The 21,448-nt window shown below is 46.3% G+C and overlaps 1 long non-coding RNA gene across 1 annotated transcript in view; it reads right to left on the minus strand.

Moving 5' to 3' along the window:
- LOC146857804 (uncharacterized) overlaps positions 1 to 20,710 on the minus strand; it is a 118,549-nt gene extending 97,839 nt beyond the window's left edge. The window contains exon 1 of the long non-coding RNA XR_014979612.1: positions 20,492 to 20,710. This is a non-coding gene — a long non-coding RNA (uncharacterized LOC146857804). The remainder of the gene's footprint in view (positions 1 to 20,491) is intronic.
- Between the last annotated feature and the right edge of the window lie 738 nt (positions 20,711 to 21,448).

Below are 21,448 nucleotides of genomic sequence, written 5' to 3' on the forward strand. Positions count from 1 at the left end.
CACCAATTGTTGGGTGTGTGGCCGACTCCCTCCCTATCAGAATTATGAAGGAGTCCTGCCTTTCTTTCCACATCCATTTACACATAATGGCTCCTGTGGAGCATGGTTTAGTTTAATCAATTCCATAGACTCAGATACAGCAGTTTACCAAGATCATTGGGTATGGGGAAACCTGAACCTAGTTTTACTCAAAGTCTGCTCTCCTGACAAGGAGGGTCGCCCCAAAAGAACAGGAACTGATCTAGAAAATGAAGTATATGGATTAGGTAATTTTACACCTAATCTCATGATTCTAAACGTCGTATCTGAAATTGAACTAGTCTTACCCACCATGTCAGTATTCCCAGCGAAGGGTGAATTGTGTGTAAGAAAGGTTGGTTCCATACATATGGGCCATAGTAAATGCACTACTATAGTAGAATTCAGTGATCAAGGAAAATCTTCATTTAGAGCTTCTCGCCACTCCTACTTTATATGTGGTCAGACGGCATATATGCGTCTACCCCTAGATTGGGATGGTACCTGCTACATTGCATTCCTTTTGCCACCTGTTTTCCTAGCTCCTCCTGATTATTACAGAAATATTCATTTAGTACACAACAGAGAACGGAGAGATCTCCCCATTGTCGATTACACTGAGACGGCATGGGACAAGTATGTAGATTTTAATAAAGGCATCTTTCCCTATATAGGTACTGTTACTAATAGTAAGCTGATACGTAGATTAACTAGAACCCTTGAAGCAGTAGTGAATGAGACTATTTCCGCCTTAGGCAATTTAACGGAAGAGCAGTCTGCTATGCGGATTGTTGTGCTTCAAAATCGTCTTGTCCTTGACGTCATCTTGGCTGATAGGGGCGGAGCTTGTAGGGTCATCGGATCAAGCTGCTGCGTATTCATACCAGAAAATTCGCCATCTGTATATAAAGCCATCACTCGCCTTCATAAGATTGTAAGCCAGATACACCAGAACCCAGGCACTTGGACTTGGTCCAGTTGGATTTGGAATGCGGTATCAGCCTGGGGATGGAGAGTTTTATCCTTCCTAGGTATTGGCCTTCTCATACTATTCAGTTGCTGTCTATGTCTACAATGTGGACCAGCGATTTGTGGTCTGTGTGCCACATCGTGCATTCCACATCAAGATTTTCATTCAAGATCCCGGAAGAAGAAAGAAGAACAAATGATGCTATATGAACAGATCAATGGATTGATGAAGATTGATATCTCTTGAAGGGCAAGTAGGGGACAAGGAGGGAATGTGGAAATATGGATTTTCCTGGTCAGTTATGTCCCCTATCTTGGACCCCAACGGTTCCATGTGCATGTCACAAGTACATGTATGTTCCCTCCAGTTCCAGTTATGAAGACGCAAATACATGTGCGTCCACCGTCAACATGTCCTTTGTCAGATCCGCCATGAATAGGCCGGATATTCCATTTCTAAATATGAAAGGCCACCGGCTTTATATGGTTCACTTATGCCACTTTACAATCCAGGCAAGTAGGCCCTGATTCTGTCATCAAAAACTCCTCTTGCCTTCTGCCTCTGAAAGCTCCAGTCCGAGCCTGCATCTGTGACCATGAACTTTGTCTCATTCTCTGCGCGGCTCACGAAGCCTGACATCAGCCTATTCTCTGCCAAGAACTGTATTTCACCTTCGAATTATCTGCTTCCCCCTCAGCCGATGCATTCCTGCCTAGTAGTTTAAGTAAACATTCTTCCAGTTACCAAGCAAAAAGGCCCAGCTTCTCTGTCCTCATGCAAGTAATTCATAGCCCTGTTACCATGGAATATTCCTACCCCCTCGCATTCAGTGTAGACACTTAGACGCTTGTACGCGCACACACAGTCAGTATAGAATAGACTCTGTCCGAGAGTCCTTCTTTTGTGGATAACATAGTTCTTTAAACATAGGATGTTAGATATGATTTGGGATTAGGTTGACTTGACCCCCCAGACTTCTCGTCTCCACATATAGAGCTAAATGTCAAGTCCCCGTCACCCCCTAGTTACACGTCAATCACACGTCATACTGCTGCGCGCGCATTTAGGCCAAGTATTATCTTATAGATCCACCTATACATGACATCATAACCAATCATGTTCCTTTTCACTCATTATTACACCCATTTTCGGTTACGCAGACCAAACGTCAATGTCCTTATCAATTGTTACGCCTACTGTATTCACTTCATTATAATGTATGTACTATAAAAGTTACTTCTTGTCAATAAAGTATGTACTTCACTTCCTGAACCCCCGTGGTGATGGAACTTGAAGCATCCGATTATAATCGATTATTGGAATAAAGCCCATTCCGAAACTCTAATATCACGGATTCTGCCTCTCATTTTACTGAGCTATTTTATAATGTTTCTGTATCAAATTCAGTCCCGGTAAAGGAATTTTTATTTACCACAAGGATATTGGTTTGTATTGCATGCCGCACCTGCAGGTATCTAAATCATTATGTGTCTGCCATGTCGTATTCTTGCTGTAGCTGCGAAAAAGCCATCACCTCCCCTCCTCTCAATAGGTCCCCCACCCGAGACAGACCTATGATGTCCCATTTGTCAAATCCCTTGGTCTTCCTCAGGGTACCCAATTGCTCTCAGTCCCACACAGGGTTAACTTGTGTGATTCTCTTGGCCCATCCCAAGCTCTTATGTACTGTATGCCATATCTGGACCGAGTGTGCTGTGGGTCTAGTTACTTGCAGTTTTGCGGGTTTGGAATAGAGCACCCTGATGTAGGATCCTCCCGGTAGCAGCCACCTATCCATTTGATACCCGGGGTCTTCTTGGGGCCGATACATACATGCAAAATATCTCTTGTTTAGTGGCGCACCATACTGCAAAGTTTGATGGACAAGGTTCTGTTTACTCTATTCTTTGAAAATATAAAACATAAATTAAATATATTCAGCAGTACAGTGTGTACTCTTAAGAGTACATCATAAAATAAAATGCATTTAAAACTACATATATATTTCAGCTTATATTCATGTTTCATTATTGTGAATACATGAAAAATTATGTGCTTGAATAAAACCTCTGTGATTCACATGAGGAATAGTGCCCCACAAATGATCACAAAACTAAACTAAGTAAACAGGATAAGGAGTGATTCACACCAACACTGTAGTTCACATTTAATATATGATCCATGTGAATTTGTACAGGTTGACATAACGAGTTCTACCTTTTTATTAAAGAAATCTCATTTTGTGTGTGCCTTCTTGTGACTGAGCTATACATTTTCTCTTTGAGGTATACATTAGGCTTCTGTAATGTCAAATATTATGATTTCAAGGCCATGTGGCATTGGTTCATGGGATTCAGGGTCAAAGGTCATGTGACGCTACTTTCTGTGATCCCTCTAAGGTCAAAGGCAGTGCTGTGTCAGCTCTACTATACCAGTCATTTTGGTGAATAGATTTAAATGGGAAAAAGGCCTAATAATATCATTCTGAGACAAATCCATGCCTGGAAACCAATCCCCTGTGACTTACCAACTAATGGATATATCACACCTCTAATATAAAGGCTTATGAAGAGATATTCTACCTCAGCTACAGACCTACAGAAAAAAATGTCCTCCTTAGAGATAGATCCAAACAGTGAAATACTCCATCGTCCTGATGGAGTACCCGCCCTCCACTTTAGAGATGTCCACTGGCCCTGTGGACATCTGTTAACATTGGCAAAAAACACCATCACAGCAGTTCCAGTTAATGTGTTTATAGTTTTACAGATGGCTCCATCAACCATGACTGCCAGTCAAACTTCTAACTTGTTATTGTGTTTTTTCAAAAACAAAATCCCAAAGTGAAACTTTGTTTTTGAAAACCAAAAACGAATGACCCTCGTACCATAGGAGTTGTCTCCCGTGGTGTGAGAGTCATGTAAATTCTTTCAATGCCCCTTACCTACAGGTTTTGCAAGGCAGTAAGGGAGAGTGGAAACTGACCATTCAAACGCCCACTCTAAATAGGGTGAGGCGTTGAATGGCCAACACTCTGACAGCCTGAATTCTGCTAGGCCATCAGAGGAGTATGTCAGCGACAGAGCCGGAGTAGGTTCCATTGCTGCATACTGACGGCGGAACAACAGTTTGGAAGAGTCTGTACTCTGTGCCATAGCGCAGGACTACCCTCCCCGCCAAAATGTAAACTAGGCCCAGGCCGCCTTTCAGATCCATGCCAAGACATTATGATGCATGATAAATTGCTACAGGATAAGTGCCATGTCTAAAGAGGGTCACCACTTTTCCAAATTTATTTTTAAAGATCTTTTAAAAGTCTGTTATTACTATGGTTTGAGATCTCGCTTAGCTAAGATGGGCGTGGCATTAGTACTTTTCAAAGTAGCAGACAAATATGTTTAAGTTTTCAGATAATTGTGTGGGAAGTGATAGGGGACAGGGCTGGGTATGGTGGTCGTTTTGAGAATTGTATCAATGTCTGTTCTGCTGTGGGTTCTACTGTGTGAAGTAAACACCATATGGGACTGCTTGCATTTTTAGGAACCCTGAAAATATGTCCTTCTCTTCCCAGCAGAGTCTTTTCTGAGCCAAAATAGACAAACGTGTTTCCCCGACTATATCTGCACACCGGTGTCTTTGTGAACATGTGTGATTTCCGTATGCCTGTCAACCTGGCTGCCTGTGGATGTGTCACACAGTAGATGGGACCCTATCTCTGAGTGCCTCAGTTTAGATCAGTCCTCTTTAAACCATTTTTGATGGTCTGGTTGTGGGTTCTTTTGTGTCTGTCAGTGTGTGTGTATTGCCTAATGTCCTCCAGTGGTTGGTAAGTGCGAGGCACGGTATGATACTACAATATTAAGTTTTACATATTGTGCTACAAATGTATTGTAGCAAAAATATCAGTAACCAAAATATTGACAAGGTAAATAGATATCGGTAAGCATAAACATGCTATACTTAAATCCACAAATGTCTACCATCACAACACATACACATATATTTCTTCACCAACCACCCAGACATCCAGACACTTCGTTCCACAGGACCCCTACTAACACATCCCATGCATGCACAGAACCAGATCAGGAGGACGGGCATTTTCTTCTATTGCACCTAAAGCATGAAACCTTCTCCCACTGCACATTAGAGCCTCCTCATCCTCTCTTCTTGAATTCCGCAAGAAGCTGAAGACCTGGCTTTTCAATGAACCAACCTACCAGAGGCAGAACTAGGTACACACACCGGCTCAGTGCCAAAATACCCTTGCGGGTGATAGTGGGCTTCACATATACACATAACATAACAAGGTACGTACATGTGAAGCAAAGAATAGTAAATCTAGACGAATTAATATATACTTACCTACACAATATGTTGGTTGTCGATATGATTGCAGGGATATTTTTGTAGCACAAAAGTCCTTTAGTGAATATTCGGACATACAATTGCTACTGGGACTTATTTACCATCCACCAAATATAGAGATGGCCCAGCCGTCATCTCTGTAAATTGAAAGGGGCTGCCGTCACAACTGCTCTTTCAAAATGCACAAGGTTTGAAAGCCGGCCTTTATCGTTTCTGCTAAGTGTCCACCATACTTTTTCAATCTTTTTGTTTTCTAGAACCAAACTCCCAAAGTGGGAGATGACTTTCCTATTAGAGGCTGATAGGTCCTCAACAGAGAGACTCTGTGGGAAAGTACTCTCCTTTATGGACACAGCCATATTGGGGCTGAGTTTGTCCTACATGATGTTGTCTGACTTAGGTATAATTAAATGATTATTCAAAATATGCCTAATGAGTGGTGCTTGAATACAATGAGTGGTGATTAGATATATGGTATCGTCTTTCTTGCTAGTAGATTTGTAAATGAACTAATCTCCCTAATTGATGGTGCTAACATTGCTTTTAGGCTCCAATAATTCTTGTTCCGGAAAACCTTGTTTCCTAAATCTGGATAAAATCATGCCCTGTCCTTTCTGAAGCACATACTTCGAACTGCATTTCCCGCGTGACCTCAACAGTTCACCAAAGGGGATGCTCCTTTTGAGGCCAGGAGGATGGCCACTATGTGCATGCCAGTAAATTGTATGAACATAGTCGCAATCCTCCTGGTCTTAAATGACAAGAAAAACGCATTGCCGAAGCACGTTGCTTGTGCTACAATAAAGTTAACTCTTGATTTCAAAGCCTAAGTAGTACTGACATCTGTTCAATGGTCCTGAGTGAATTGCTTTGAGGATATCTATCTATCTATCAGGACCATTGAACATCTATCTATCTATCTATCTATCTATCTATCTATCTATCTATCTATCTATCTATCGATCTATCGATCTATCGATCTATCTGTCTGTCTGTCTGTCTGTCTGTCTGTCTGTCTGTCTGTCTGTCTGTCTGTCTGTCTGTCTGTCTGTCTGTCTATATACCTATCAAAAAATTGTTTACGAAGGGCAAATATCTGGCTGAGCTATCACCTGTTGTATGGCATCCCCAGGTCTTCTCTTTCCATCTTGCCCTAGGTGAATTCAGTGTTCTTGGTTCAGTGGTCCAAGGTCAAGAATGGTCGTATCAGGTCTCACAGCCTGGTTCAAAACTTTAGCAGTGTACTGTAGCAGCATGGCGTTGCATGTGCTGAGCCTGGCACAGAGGTACATGGTGCAGAGATTACCGGTACCCCTGCTTCACTCAAGCACCACAAGGCTCTAGGAGTATGCCTGGCACCTTAAGAAGTCAAACCGACCAACATCACTTTGAATAATAGCAGTCCCATTTATTTAAAGCGCGCAGAAAGCATAAGGATGAAGCATAAGATCAAAATCTAGTTGCAATTCTTTCAGATACCGAAAAAAATCTATCTATCTATCTATCTATCTATCTATCTATCTATCTCGGGCCGGACTGGGAACCAAAACCAGCCCTGGCAAACTGCTCAGCTGGCCCCCCTCGGGAAAGGGTGGGGGTGCGGCCAAGCTGTTTGCTATGGCCAATTACGGCCGATTTTGTTACAGGGGGCTGAAATTGCCTGCCCGCGGTAACAAACACAGACCCCCAGGGGCCCAAAACTGGCCCCCACCCTGGCGGCCCACCGTATCTATCTATCTATCTATCTATCTATCTATCTATCTATCTACCAACCTGTCTGTCTGTCTGTCTGCCTGCCTGCCTGCCCGCCTGCCCGCCTGCCTGCCTGCCTGCCTGCCCGCCCGCCTGCCCGCCCGCCTGTCTCCATAGGTTCAGGAGCTGGAGCCTCTCCTCAGACACCACTGAATCCATTAAATCTGCTACCCTATTTTTAGCTCAGACTGTGGAGACAGCCGCGTTAGCCAAGGACGCTGCTTGCTTTGGCGCTCCTGTGCTGGACTGTGAGTGATTGAGGGCCTTGGCGAGGAGTTTTTCTTTAACAGATTTGCTGATTGTGCGGGTTTCGGCGCTGTCGTGGAAACCGCTTCCAAGCCGCCAGCTGCGTTGTAGAATTTTGTATATCTCATGTTCACCCATTATCCACTCACGTGGAATCGGAAGCGTCGCCTGAGCGGATAATGCGTGTTCAATCTGCGGTCAGCTCTGGGTACTTTAAATGGGGTTATTTTGAGGGCCACCGCACAATGATGATTGAGTGCGCCTCATATTTAAACACATGTCGAAGTACTTAAACGTGTGTTCTGATAAAAGTTCACACTTGGTTCACTTTGGTCCAATGTTTAACTTTTATGATGTTCCAAGTGAGATTCGAATTTAGTTGCTGCCTAAACCTTCATTACAGTCAGTGGCAACGTGAGCATGTACGTGTGCGTGACTGAAGGACCGTCTGAGTCTGTCTGAGAAGATATGTCTGGGTATGTGTCTGGTTTAGTCACCACGCCCGGAAGGTTACAAGAAACACGTTTATTTTCTATGTGACATTTCCTCTCTCCCTAACTGAGCTAGGATTCAGGAAACGCCTGTCTCTTTTCTAGGAAGTATTCGCGGCAGCCAGCGGCCCCCACAGGGGGCCGCCCTGAAGAGGACGGCCCTTTAGTGCAATTTGGGCACAAACACCACCCCTCCAAGTTGTTGGACTCAGTGAAGGAGTCCTCTCGCCTTGGCGCACTAGGCGCGTCACTTCCGGTGCGCCGAGGAAGGGGAAGGTATTTATGCCTCCCCCGGCCTTGCTGGCGTCCTCTGTTGCGCCAGCCACGCCGTCTTTTGGGGGTCGCGTCGTGCGCCGGGCAGTAATTTGCAGGTCAGCCAGAGAATTGGCGGTGAGTCAGCCCAAGGCCCAAGGCCACCCCACCCCCTCCTCTTTTGCCATCTGGTGTCCAATGTCTCTCACAGACAGGACAATTACTTCCCCCCAACCCGGCTGTTATAGAGATGTTTTACTGTCATCCATACAGTGTTCTATGCTATCTGTATTAGAGTCGCGTGAGTTCACGCGACTCATGTATTGTGTTTGTCTGCTTTGAGAATCTTCCAGTTATTCCTCCTCCTTCAGATTCAGGTGATGGTTGGGACACATACCAAGAAGCCCTGTGTCGCTTAACTAAGCAATATGATGATGAACCAAGTATTGTTTTGGAGCGGCATAATTTCTTCAAGCGTAAGCAGAGTATTGATGAAAGTGTGGAAGACTATATTGCTCAACTCAGAATTCTCGCTTCCACTTGTGATTTTGGTCAAAGTACAGATACTTCAATTAGAGACCAATTCATTTTTTCTTGTTCGTCTAAAAAAATACAAGAACGTTTATTAAGTTGCAAAAACCCCACTCTTGCTGAAATAGTGGTTATTGCTAAAGGTATTGAACGTGCAACAATATCTTCAAGAATTTTACAAGAGAGTCAAGCTGCTCAAGTTAGCGTACACACGGTTGATGGAGAGGCTCCATCTGCTTCATGCTCTGTGAATCTCGTCAGTAAGCCTTTTAGACAATCATTCAGGAAAATCACCATTTGTTATAGGTGTGGGTCAAGAAATCATCTGGGAAACTCTCCTAGTTGTCCTGCATCTGGAAAAAAATGTTCCTTGTGCAAAAAAATTGGTCATTTTCCATCTGTTTGTAGAGGCGGAAAAAGGTTCACCAGAGTGAATAACCTTGAACTTGATGAGAATCTGGAGTGGTGTTCCAATAGACTCAACGATGTTTCACTGTCTATTGAATGTGATTCTATTGATTGTTCTAAAATTAAGGGTCCATTGTGTGAATTAATTGTTGGTGCTATTCCTTTGCAGGTCAAAGCTGACTCTGGTTCACCTATCACTATTTTGTCAGATATTACTTTTCATTCAAATTGGGGTAGTAGTGTGTCTCTTTTTGTATCTGACGTCAATCCCAAAGCTTACGGCGAAAAAGATATTGACATGTTAGGGTACTTCCATTCTAAGATTGAATGCCTTGGTAGAAAAACTTTTACTAAGGTGTATGTCGCCCTCAAAGGCAGAAATATCTTGGGTTGGTTGGATCAAGCAAAAATGGGTCTAATGCTCAAACCCGGGTCAGATCAACCCATCACCTTGGGTGATATCCCGGATGATTATTACTTTAATCTTGAAGCTGAAAACATTCAGGTTTCTGAATTATCTGTCTCTACTCATAAAGTTGATCATATACTTGATCGTTTCCCAAACGTTTTTCAAAATAAAATTGGTACAGTTTTGGGTTTCAAGCATGAAATCCGTCTCAAACCCAATGCCCAACCAGTCGTTCATAAAGTCCGTTCACTCCCTTTGAGTGCGAGGGATGATTTAAAAAAAATGTTGAAAAATTTGTGTGATGAGGGGGTTATTACACCTTGTAATTCATCTGAATGGGTTTCTCCCATAGTTTTAGTCCGCAAAAAGTCTGGCGAGATCAGATTATGTGCTGACTTGCGCTCATTAAACAACAATATCATCGTCGACTGTCATCCCTTACCCAAGATCCACGATCTACTCGCTAATCTGGGTGGGTCTAAGTTCTTTTCTCTTTTGGATCTTAAGTCAGCTTACCATCAAATTCCCTTGTCTCCAAAGTCTCAAGAATTAACAACTTTTGTCACACCATTTGGGGCCTACAAATATTTGAGGCTTCCCTTTGGCCTAGCCTCAGCTGCTAGCATTTTTCAGAAATTAATGGATAATCTTTTTTGTGACATTCCTGGGGTACAAGCTTATCAGGATGACATTTTGATTTTTGCCAACAATATTTCGGAACATGACATGATTCTCTCTAGAGTGTTAGAAGTTTTGGAGAAAACTGGGATGACAGTTAGGCATGATAAATGCAAATTTGCTGTTCAAGAATTGGACTATTTGGGTCATACACTTTCCCCTAATGGTATTAAACCCAAGTTTTCCTTGATAAAAGCTATTAGGGATGCCGCCCCTCCCAAAGATAGGGATGCACTTCGTTCATTCCTTGGTCTGGCAGAGTACTATGCCAGATTCGTTCATGGCTATGCCCAAATTGTTGAACCTTTAAGGAATCTTTTGAGAAAGGGCGTGAAATTTGTTTGGTCACATGACCTACAAATAGTTTTTGAGCATGTTAAGAAACTTATTGAGGATTCACCAGCTCTACGTCCCTTTTCTGATGGTTCAAAATGTTTTATTACTGTAGATGCTAGTCTTACTGGTTTAGGGGCTGTCTTGGGACAATGGGTAGATGGTGTTGAACACACTGTTGCCTTTGCTTCTAGAACTCTTTTGCCAGCCGAGACTAGATACAGTACGATTGAAAGAGAGGCTTTAGCCTGCGTTTGGGCCATACAGAAATTTAAACCATACATTTGGGGTCGTGAGTTTGAAATCTTCACGGATCATAAACCGCTCATGCACATGCTTTCAAGCAGCACTTCGAACAGAGCCTCTGCCAGGCTTGTTCGACTTCTATCAAAACTTCATGAATTTCACTTTGTTATAAAACACATTTCTGGTGGAAAAAATTTCAGAGCGGATTGTCTGTCAAGAATGTCTTTGGAGGAAAATTCTGTTGTTAATGATGATGTTGAATGTGTTGTAGCTGCAATTGATGCTATTGCGGAATGTCCACCTATTTCTGAGTCTGAGTGGAATTTGGCCTATAATGATGACGTCACACTCTCAAAAGTTAAGAGTTTTATCATGAGCAAATGGCCTGAACGCAGAAATTTATCTCCAGATTTAAGAGCTTTTGCAAATATTTCGGAAGAACTTTCCTTAGTTAACAATATGGTTATGCGTCATGAGTTGTTTGTTCCACCTGAATCCTTACGTAATTCAATCATTCGTTCGGCCCATCAAGGACATCTTGGTGTTGTCAAGACATGTCAACGCATCAAACAATTTTATTGGTGGCCTTCCATGGATGCACAGGTTAAGAGAATTATTGACAATTGCACTCAATGTCTTCTTTCTGACAAACACTGGAAGACTCTTTCCACTCCGTTACATCCTGTTCCTCTTCCTGTAGGCCCATGGGATAAAGTTGGTTTAGATTTTTCTGGACCTTATGATATTTTACCTAATGCAAACAAGTTTCTCATTGTCTTGATTGATTACTATACTAAATGGTTATACTATTCCTTTTGTAATGCAGCGTCAACTGATAATGCCATGACATTTTTACAATCAGTGTTTGATGTTGAAGGTTTCCCTAAAACCATTGTCACTGATAATGGTACACATTTTGTGTCTCAAAAGATGTGTTCTTTCCTCAAGATTCATGACATTGCTCACTTTAAGGTTGCTTTATACTCGCCTTCCTCTAATGGTTTGGTGGAGAGGTGCAATCGCATAATTAAGGAGGGCATTCAGACTGCAATTTCTTCTAGATTAGACCCTTTGTCCTTTGTACATGATAAGGTCTGGGCTTATAACACCACGCCGCATTCCACCACTGGCATTGCACCTTTTACGTTGCTTAGGAAAAGGAGAGTGCATACTCATCTTAATCCCACTTGGCTTCACAAAGATGATAGTGTTTCACTTAAGCCTGCTTCCATCCAGGAGCACGTTAGAATAAAGCAAAATGCTATGAAGGCACGTTTTGATTCTGGCAAACATTTTGTAGATCAACCTTTGGTAAGGGGAGACTGGGTGCTTATCAAAAATCCAAAAAAAATTCCAAAGGGGCAATCAAAATTTTCTTCTCCTACATTAGTTATTCATGTTAGTAGAGGTTCTGCTCTCCTTGATAACAAAGGATGGTGGAACAAGAGGGCTCTTGTTAAGGTGTCTCCCCTTCAAGCTGATGTTATTAGACAACATACTTGTTCAGAGTCAGACTCTGAACATTGTGATTGGTTTGATTTGACCTATGAGAAACCTTCTTCTGTTGGTGTTTCTGTATCATCTGCTGCACCAATTGATCAACCTGTTGTTAATGACAGTGGTGCATTGTCTACACCTCTTTCAACTTGTGTTTTGGAACCATTTGGGAGTCAACTCATTCAATCTGTTGCCCCTGAACCTTTGCCTTTGTCTCCTGAAATTCAGCACTGTGCCGTGGGTACTGGTGAATTTTCTGTTGCAACGGCAAAAAGATCTTCACGTTTTAGAAGGATTTCATGCAAATTGAAAGACTATGTTTTGGAATAATGTTATGTATATTTATTTTTCTTGTTCCTCAAAGAGGGGAAGGTGTTATAGAGATGTTTTACTGTCATCCATACAGTGTTCTATGCTATCTGTATTAGAGTCGCGTGAGTTCACGCGACTCATGTATTGTGTTTGTCTGCATTCTAGATCGATGTCTTTCACTCGTGGAGATTCCGATAAACGTCACTCTGGACGTTGGTTTCTCCATGGTTGGATGGCTCCGGTCGTGGGTGTTTTACTTGAGCAATAAACCACGTTTCCAACTTCATACATTGTCCTGTATTCAACACCGGCCCTCACAACTATGCAGGCACAAGGGCCGCATGGGAGCGGCACCTTAGCTCGGGCCTGGGGCGGGTGCAACGGGGGTGGCTATAAAGGTGGGATGATTCATAGTAAAATCCTGTTGTTTCTAGGATTGCGGTCTCTGGGTTAAAATGAGTCCAGCAGATAGCTCCAATACATCCCCGGCCCCTGCGGTTACCCATCCAAGTTTCGCAAGATGGTTAATGGGTCAACACCATGCTGGGTGGCTGGTAAGGGGGAGGGGCTCGACCGGCCGTTTTTACATGGTTGCGTGGCCGAGCAGTATATTGCGCTGGATATTGGCTCCAGACTTACGTCTAGTAAGGTGACGTGGCGGGTGGTCAAAAGCGTGCGACATGCTCGACATGCTCTTGACAGTCTGGGAACATGTGCTCAAACCCCACTGATGCAACGGTATAATTTTGTTGCCAGGTTGGCACAGTGGGCTGCACGCAGGAACTGGAAGCGGGGGTTTGCACAAAAGCAGTTTGTCTGGATGGTTTTTCTTGGAATGAGATGGAGCAGCCTCATGAACAGACTGGAGCAGAGACTGGCTCGGGGGGGAGCTCTCCCCAACATGTTGGTGATCCATTTAGGGGGCAACAACCTTATTCCCATGAGGACGGGGGCATTATTACAAGCCATGAAGTCTGACTTGGGGGAAATCAGCAAAGCATGGGGCAATGTGAGCTCTGGTGGTCCGAGATCATCCCACGCAGAGAATGTCACGGGGCTAGGTCCAGTGAGGTGGTGGAACATTCCCGTAAGAGGGTTAATGGTTCTATGTGTAATTTCACAGACCAGAGGGGTCTGGGTTTCATCAGACACAAGCTGATCCAGGCTAATGTCAAAGGATATTTTGATAAAGATGGGGTCCACTTGTCTCCAGTGGGGATGGATCTGTTCCTCCTGGACTTGCAGGAGGCCTTGGAAATGCAGGTTGCAGGTGAGAATACAGCTGAGTTGGTGGGGGGGCTCTGTCGGCGACGGGGGCTGCCTCCAGTGCTGTGGCAGAGTTACAGGGCGATCTGGAAGCAGATGGGTACAGAAGGGTACCTCGGCACTAGCCCAATAAGAGTGCCAGAGCCAAATCCCAGGAGCCTTAGGGCAGGTTCCTGGAAAACCCCGCATTGGCGCCCCGTTAGTCCTTTGGACGTTTGGGGGCCTGACCAACCGGGGGCTTACCTTGCAACGCTCCGCCCTGAAAGGGGCATGAGTAATAAGGGACCAATGTGTCACGTGATCCGGGAAGAGGATCACCCAAAAGGTGTAGCACTGATTGGGTTACCCACAGTGCTGGCTCATCAAGCGGGCAGGGCAGCATAGGTTGGTTACAGCTGCCTGGCCTTGGCTCACCCGTAAGATAACCCACATTTATTGCATACTTTTATATGGAATAAACCTGCAGCAATATTTTCCCATAACAAAAGTTGTGTTGTGTATTTATTTATTCATGCATGCTCAGACTGTGGGTGGGGATGTTGTCAATAATGGCACTATGCGGCTGCCCGCGGCCCCCGCTGGGGACCACCCTAAAAGGGCGGCCCTTTAGTGCCATTTGGGCAGAAACACCACCCCTCCTAGTGGTTGGACTCAAGGAAGGAGTCCTCTCGCCTTGGCGCGCTAGGCGCGTCACTTCCGGCGCGCCGAGGTCGGGAGGGTATTTATGCCTCCCCGGACCTGTCTGGCATCCTCTGTTGCGCCAGCTACGCCTTCTCCCACCCTACCGTATACCCGGCGTGCAGGCGTTTTAATGTTTTCTTTTGTGTTGCAGGCGGAGTTACAGGGCGATCTGGAAGCAGATGGGTACAGAAGCGTACCTCTGCACAAGCACAATAGGGGTGCCAGAGCCAAATCCCAGGAGCCTCAGGGCAGGTTCCTCGAAAACCGTGTTGGCGCACCGTTAGTCCTACGGACTGTTGAGGGCCTGCCCAACCAGGGGCTTGCCTAGCTATGCTCTGCCCTGAAAGGGGCGTGAGTAATAAGGGACCAATATGTCATGTGATCTGGGAAGAGGATCACCCAAAAGTAGGCGTGGGCAGAATTTGCGTAGTCGCGCTACGCAAAGCTCTGCGAAATGGTAAATAATCTCCGTGAGCACTCAGAGTTCCGAGAACACGCGGAATTGCTTGCTCCGCCCGTTTGCGATGCTTGTTTGCTATTCGCGAATGCTGTTTGCGTGCTCTTGGGGAAATATCTCTCAAACACGCATTTTGAAAGCGCGAACAAGCAAAAAATTCCGCGAAGTCATGGATCGCGGAATTTTGGGCAATTCCGCATTCTCCACGGAACACGAAATTACTCAAATTCCACGAACGGAACGGAATTTACCGCCCAGGCCTACCCAAAAGGTATGGCACTGATTGGGTTACCCACAGTGCTGGCTCATCAGGCGGGCAGGGCCGCATAGGTTGGTTACAGCTGCCTGCCCTTGGATCGCCCGTATGATAACGCACCATATTGCATACTTTTGTATGGAATAAACCTGCAGCAATATTTTCCCATAACAAAAGTTGTGTTGTGTATTTATTTATTCATGCATGCTCAGACTGTGGATGGGGATGTTGCCAATAATAGCACTATCCTCAATTCCAAATTGAGCTTGGATTGTGAATCCTTTGATTAGAATGGTTAGACTGGGCCGTGTAGCTTTATTTACACCCTAGGGTAGCTGTGGTCAAGCATTCAAGACTTAGTATATCATTTAGAGCCAAGGGAGCCTGCCAGACTGCCGAGTAAGTAAAGTAAACTTCTGCCCTTGTAAAGGATCACCGTGACCCGCCCTATTAGGAGATCTGCCCGGTCGGGATCTCTGTGGCAAAACTGCATCTGAGGGGTGGCATGTGAATCTCAAACTAGCTGCTGTTTTATCCTGCTGGACACAGTCTAGTGTTTTGCCAGCCTCTCCTCTGAGGGCTGGCCCATACACCCACCCCACACCCATCCAACACAGGCATCACTGGTCAGGTGACCCCCGTGAATAAAAGGAGTGCATATGCTCATGGCTACTTTCCAGCACTATGACTGATTGTCTGTGTCATACTCATTTCCAAACTATGTGGGCCTAGAGCCCACAACTTTACATTGGCGACGAGGATGCAGAACCCCCACACTGTGCTGCCTGCGACCATCTGCTGTGAAAGGGGAGGAAAGCATATCTAGTAGCACCGCCGATATCGCCTGCCCTGAGGAGGAGATCGGGGTCACTTCTGCTACCGCACCCTGCCCCTGTGAAGTGGTTGCATTGCCCCAAGAAGAGAGTAAACTTAATCCCTGCTTGAGAGGGTGGCAACTGAGACCTTCCAGTATCTCACTGCGACTGCTGCTGCGGACTGCTGAGTGATCGTGTGAAGCAGGTAGCACTGAGAAGCAGACAGCAGCACTATCGGCGAGATGCCAGCGCAGGACGAGCTCACCAAGGTATGCCAGGGCCCCTGCCTTGCCAAGCCCCATACCAAGTGACATGCCCATTGCTGCTCAAGCCTGCCACCACCAGTCCCGGCAAAGACAGGAGAGGACCAACGCACTCCTGAAAAGGCAAGATGTGTGCACTGAAACCCCCAGCGTGGCCTGCATACAAGTCTCCTCACTGCTGATGACACAAAGAAAACCATGCACCCTCACTTCACTGCTGTGCACCACGCGGTGCGTGCAGAAGATACAACGGCCTGGTGAGAATTCCCAGGGGCTGGTTTTCGTGCCAATAGCAATCTGCAGGGGAGATAATTGACGCTGTCAGCGGCGTCACTAGGGTTGGTGTCACCCAGTGCGGTAACTCATGGTGTCACCCGTGCAGTCCGCATCCACCTAGTGACGCCACTGCACTGGGTGACACCAACCCTAGTGACGACGCCGCTGTCACTGATCGAGTCAGTAGCATTGATCAGCCGAGTCTGAGGAGGAATAGCAGATGACAGAAGGCGGATGTCAGCTGCGCGGCCTTCAACGCTGTCTCGTGCTAGGATGGGACCTCAGTGCTTGGCCCAGGCACGGGTGTAGGGAGTTCATTACTCAGCTTTCAGTGAAACTCACTAGATAAACAGTTCTCACACTAATAATAGTAACATTTGCAATAATCTGGTGGTTAGCCGGCTCCTGAAATGAGAGAATGAGGGAAAGACTCACAGCAGCCAAATGCGTTTTCATTGTTAAACTGACTCGTACTTTTTAAACTATGGCTAGCTTACGTGGGCACACCTTACCTATGGGCAATTGTAATGTAATAATCAGTCACCCCCTTGACATGTGGGGTCAGGTGGAGTTTTGGACTTTGCAGACGTCACCGGGAGTGATGCAGAGGCAGCCCCGGGGCATGCACTGTCCTGGGGTGCAGGAGGTTGTATGCACAAGCTTGCTGCAGCACATTACAACACTGTGCTTTCCTCACAGCCCTAGTCAGCAATGCCAAGCAAGGTGCCAGGCTCTAAACTGCAAGTGAGATGAGCAGTACGCTGCCCCTGCATTCACTGGCCTCTCACGGGGCACCACCTTCGCGCAGAAACCTCCCCTCTGCATGACTGAGGCTGGTGAAAGACCAGATCCTCGCGACGTTAATAATTAAGGGTCTGTGATTGAAGAAAGGCTTAATGAGCACGTGCACATATTCACACATACACACGGGGCACGCACAGACAGACATATACACACACATGCCCAGACATGTACACATACATACACACACGCACACTCATATAAACAAATATACACATGCACACAAAAAGGTACCTACAAACATGTGTGCTAACCCACACACCCACACTTACATGGTCACACACCACATCACACCTTGACTGCACTTCTGCAAGCTAACAATCACACCCCTTCTAATTAACAATGTCAGCTGCTAGTTGCATACCACTAGCTGTCCACCTGCCGTGAAAGAGGTCTGTGTATCACAGCGCTGGCTGTCCACCTGCCGTGCGAGAGGTCTGTGTATCACACCACTGGATGTCCACCTGCCGTGCGAGAGGTCTGTGTATCACACCACTGGCTGTCCACCTGCCGTGCGAGAGTTCTGTGTATCACAGATTTGGCTGTCCACCTACCGTGCGAGAGGTCTGTGTATCACAGATTTGGCTGTCCACCTGCCGTGCGAGAGGTCTGTGTATCACAGTAGAAGGGTCAGTTTCCATATGTCGCTAATTTGATACAAAAAAAATGAGAGCAGGGAAACGCCAGCGAGGGGTTTTGAATGACCGAGCCTTAACATCGAAGATGACACAGGGAGACCGTGATTGGTCCAGCTTCGGGCTCTAAGGTTGGCAGGTTTAGAGGTACTGTGGCTGAGTCATGGCCCTGGGACAAGTCAAAAGCAGACGGATCTCTCAAATATTTACTCAATTTTTTCGTAGTTCTACTAAATCTAAACAGTACATTGTTTTAATAACGCATAGCTGCATTTTATAATCATTGGAATTGCACAATGTAATGTACTTAATTGCAGATCTCAGAAGCATGGAACACTATAATTGGCCCTTGGGATTCTAACCCATAACCTACAAAACACCGCATCTTACTGCCGTACATTCAACTCACTGAGCCATTCGGACAGAAATTATTTGTAATCTTTTTTACATATGTATTTCCGTTAAAATCTCTGACAAAGGGAAACGATTTAATATTGAAATATAGGAATTATGGCGGGTACATTAGCACCAGAGCTCTGTATTGGTGACAGACCGATCCGCGGCGGGTTACCAGTGGAAGTGTAGCCTCCAGTAACAGCCACGCCCACTGGGTACTGTGGTCTGGGAACTCAATCGAGGGCCTAGCTCTCTTTTGTTTCTACCTTTGGGCACTCCGGCCTCGTGCGAATGTGACACACGTCACTCGTGCAAGTAGTGAACTGTCGATTTCAGGAACAGAACCAAAACCCAATGGTGCTGGAATTATTTTCGATGTTTCAGCACTGAAGTTGTAGGGATTGTGAAAAACAAAGCGTCACACAAAGAACAATCTTCTCTTTCCGCTAAATAACCGTTTCTACCTCCCTGCCCACTCTCCTCTGCACATTTTTACATCTCCTCCCCTTTCCCTTATTTTATTCCCTCTCGTGCCCTCGCCTCTGCCCTGCCTCCGCCGGGTTCTTCCCTCGTGTCTCCCCAGCAAACTCTACACTTGTACTGTTAGTAACCTGCACTCCACTGGCGTAACGAAACCTGAGGGGGCCCCCCTGCAAAGTGCACGGAGGGGCCCCCTTCCAGACTTACTCATAGCTGACAATGTTTCAGATTGCTATGTGTCACATTTTCAAAATTTCAAAGCAACTATGAGTGAGATTTCGACGAGTATGAGTAGCACTTTCTTGCGAGCAAAAAACTCAAGCAATGAAGAAAGTGACACATAAAAATGTCAGAAATGAATTAGACCGAGTAACTCTAAGATCTTAAAACTGGTGCAAACCACTGCGGTGGCTGACCCATAATTACATTGAAATTATGAAAATGTCACATGTAGCAATCTGAAACCTTGGTCAGGCATTCTCCCAGATGAGGGTACAGGCCAGTCTGCACATAGCTGCCAAGAGTTAATGAACGCCTTTGCCTCACTTATCATTAATACTTCAGTTCTTCTGAAACAAACAGATGGAATCAGGAGCAGAAATCAAAGCTCTCAGCCGGCGGAGCTCATTCAGCAGTATTCTTCCTTAAAAGTAAGCCGAGGGGGTTAGTACTCATAGTTAGAGGTTGCCTCCCCTACTCTCCAGGACGGAAGAAGTAGCAACAGAGAGGCCCAGCCATCCCGAATTGACACTCCAAGGCCTGACCCGGCAGTCACGCAGCCGCGTTGCTAAAATAGAGAGTGAGTTAGTCATTAAAGACGAAGTGCGGGCACAGGGAAGCAGAGAGTGTGGCACCCCTAACCGACACCCTGGAGGTGCCCCCTTTGGCCCCAGGAGTGTGGAGGCAATGGCTTGGTGACCCCAGCCTGCTCGGATTGGTGTTCTCAGGCCAGGGCTGCGGTAATAAAATTGCAGCTGAACGGCGTTGCTAAAGGCCGAGCGGGTTAGCTGAGGGGATGGCAACCCTGATCCCCCTGCATGTGAGCGGACATAGACAGGGGCCACAATCTCTCTCGGCACACCTGTGAGCATGGTGGTGCTGTGGAGTGAGGGTCTGACTGCTCCTGCAAACACAAGACCCCGAGCACTCGGCAGGAGCCCTCCAATACCTTTGGGCCAAGTTAGCACAATTAAATGGCTCAACATTCAGTGGGACAACACTGCGCATCCGGTCAGACAAATAAAGGTGCCACTGCCGCCGCTGGGCCAAAACTGCCTGCCGGTCCGACCTGTTAAATAACCGTAAGTACACTAACTCACACAGGCATGTTCCGCTCGATGTGCACGATAATTAGACATTGAGGGCATGCATGTGTGACCTTTACATCGTAAATTCCAATCAGACTGACTCGAGCCGACCCTTCACTGATAACGCAGCGTATTGTATGATGTAAAAAGCAGAGGTCGACTCGAGTGTACTCTTTATGCTCTGCTGCAGTGCTGCACTGATGTTACTTGGGCGGCTGAATTAAACTGTGTGCAGACTACATACAGAGCTGTTGTATGTAACTGTACGCAGGCTGAATGAATCGCGACTCCTAAAAGTAAATTACAATGGGAAGAAAAGAAGAAACAGCGCGTGACACTTCACTTACTTTGTCAGCGCAGAGCCCCATTGACAGTAAGGCCAGTTGCGACGATTGCACAGTCCGCAGTCCAGATCGGACACTCCTCTCCGACCGACGTGCATAGTATTGGCAGAACTGGCTGCACTGGACTCGCTGCAGGCGGCACCTGAGCCGAGTCAGTCATGCTGATGCACCACCACGGCCGATTCATAACGCCCGCGAGCTGAGTGCTGCAGCGCAGGCCCAGTGTCCTGGCTGAACAAAAACTGAAACTATGCCGCGCAGCCGCGCCCGCCCACGGCGCCTATGGTGATTGGGCAAATTAAATCACGGGGCATGCTCATGACGTCAAATAATGCGCGGTATCACATAGAACATTGTAGCTAGCTGGGAGCTGAGCCAACCCCTCAAGCCTGTCGGACGAGAAGATCCAGCAGGCAAGTAAAGAGCTGTGCACTCAGTGGAGGTCACTCTGGAGCTCTTGGGCCATGGAACTGTGCTGAGGGCCCCCCCCGCACTGCTGCACTCTCTGTACTGCACAGCCGTGGTGTGCTGTCACTGCCTGGGCTCTGGGCGCGGGGCTCCCCCATGCAGGCTGGTCCGCGGGCGGGGGTCCCATTATTTAGCACGTTGGTGTCACCCCATGTGACGGTGTCACCCGGTGCGGTCCGCACCCCCCTAGTGATGCCACTGGACGCCGTAACTGCAGTTATTCAACCCCTCATACCTTCGTTTGTGTCCAATAGGAAGCGCAAAGGACTGGGGCCCATATTCAAAGCGGAGGCAGCAACGTGAGACTTGCAGGGAAGACTGCTGGGGCCTGAGTAGAGGTGGCTGCAGGGCCACCTGTTGGCTGCCGAATGTGCTGCACCTATAAGTGACGGGTAAATGATGCAGCCCGATGAGGCTAAGTTAAAAGGAAAAAAAATGAGGGGGCGACCATCGTCCTTAAATTACACAAGGCGGCTAGCCAACTGCGGTGCC

This window comes from Triturus cristatus, chromosome 3_2, assembly GCF_964204655.1.
Source record: "Triturus cristatus chromosome 3_2, aTriCri1.1, whole genome shotgun sequence".
NCBI lineage: Eukaryota > Metazoa > Chordata > Amphibia > Caudata > Salamandridae > Triturus > Triturus cristatus.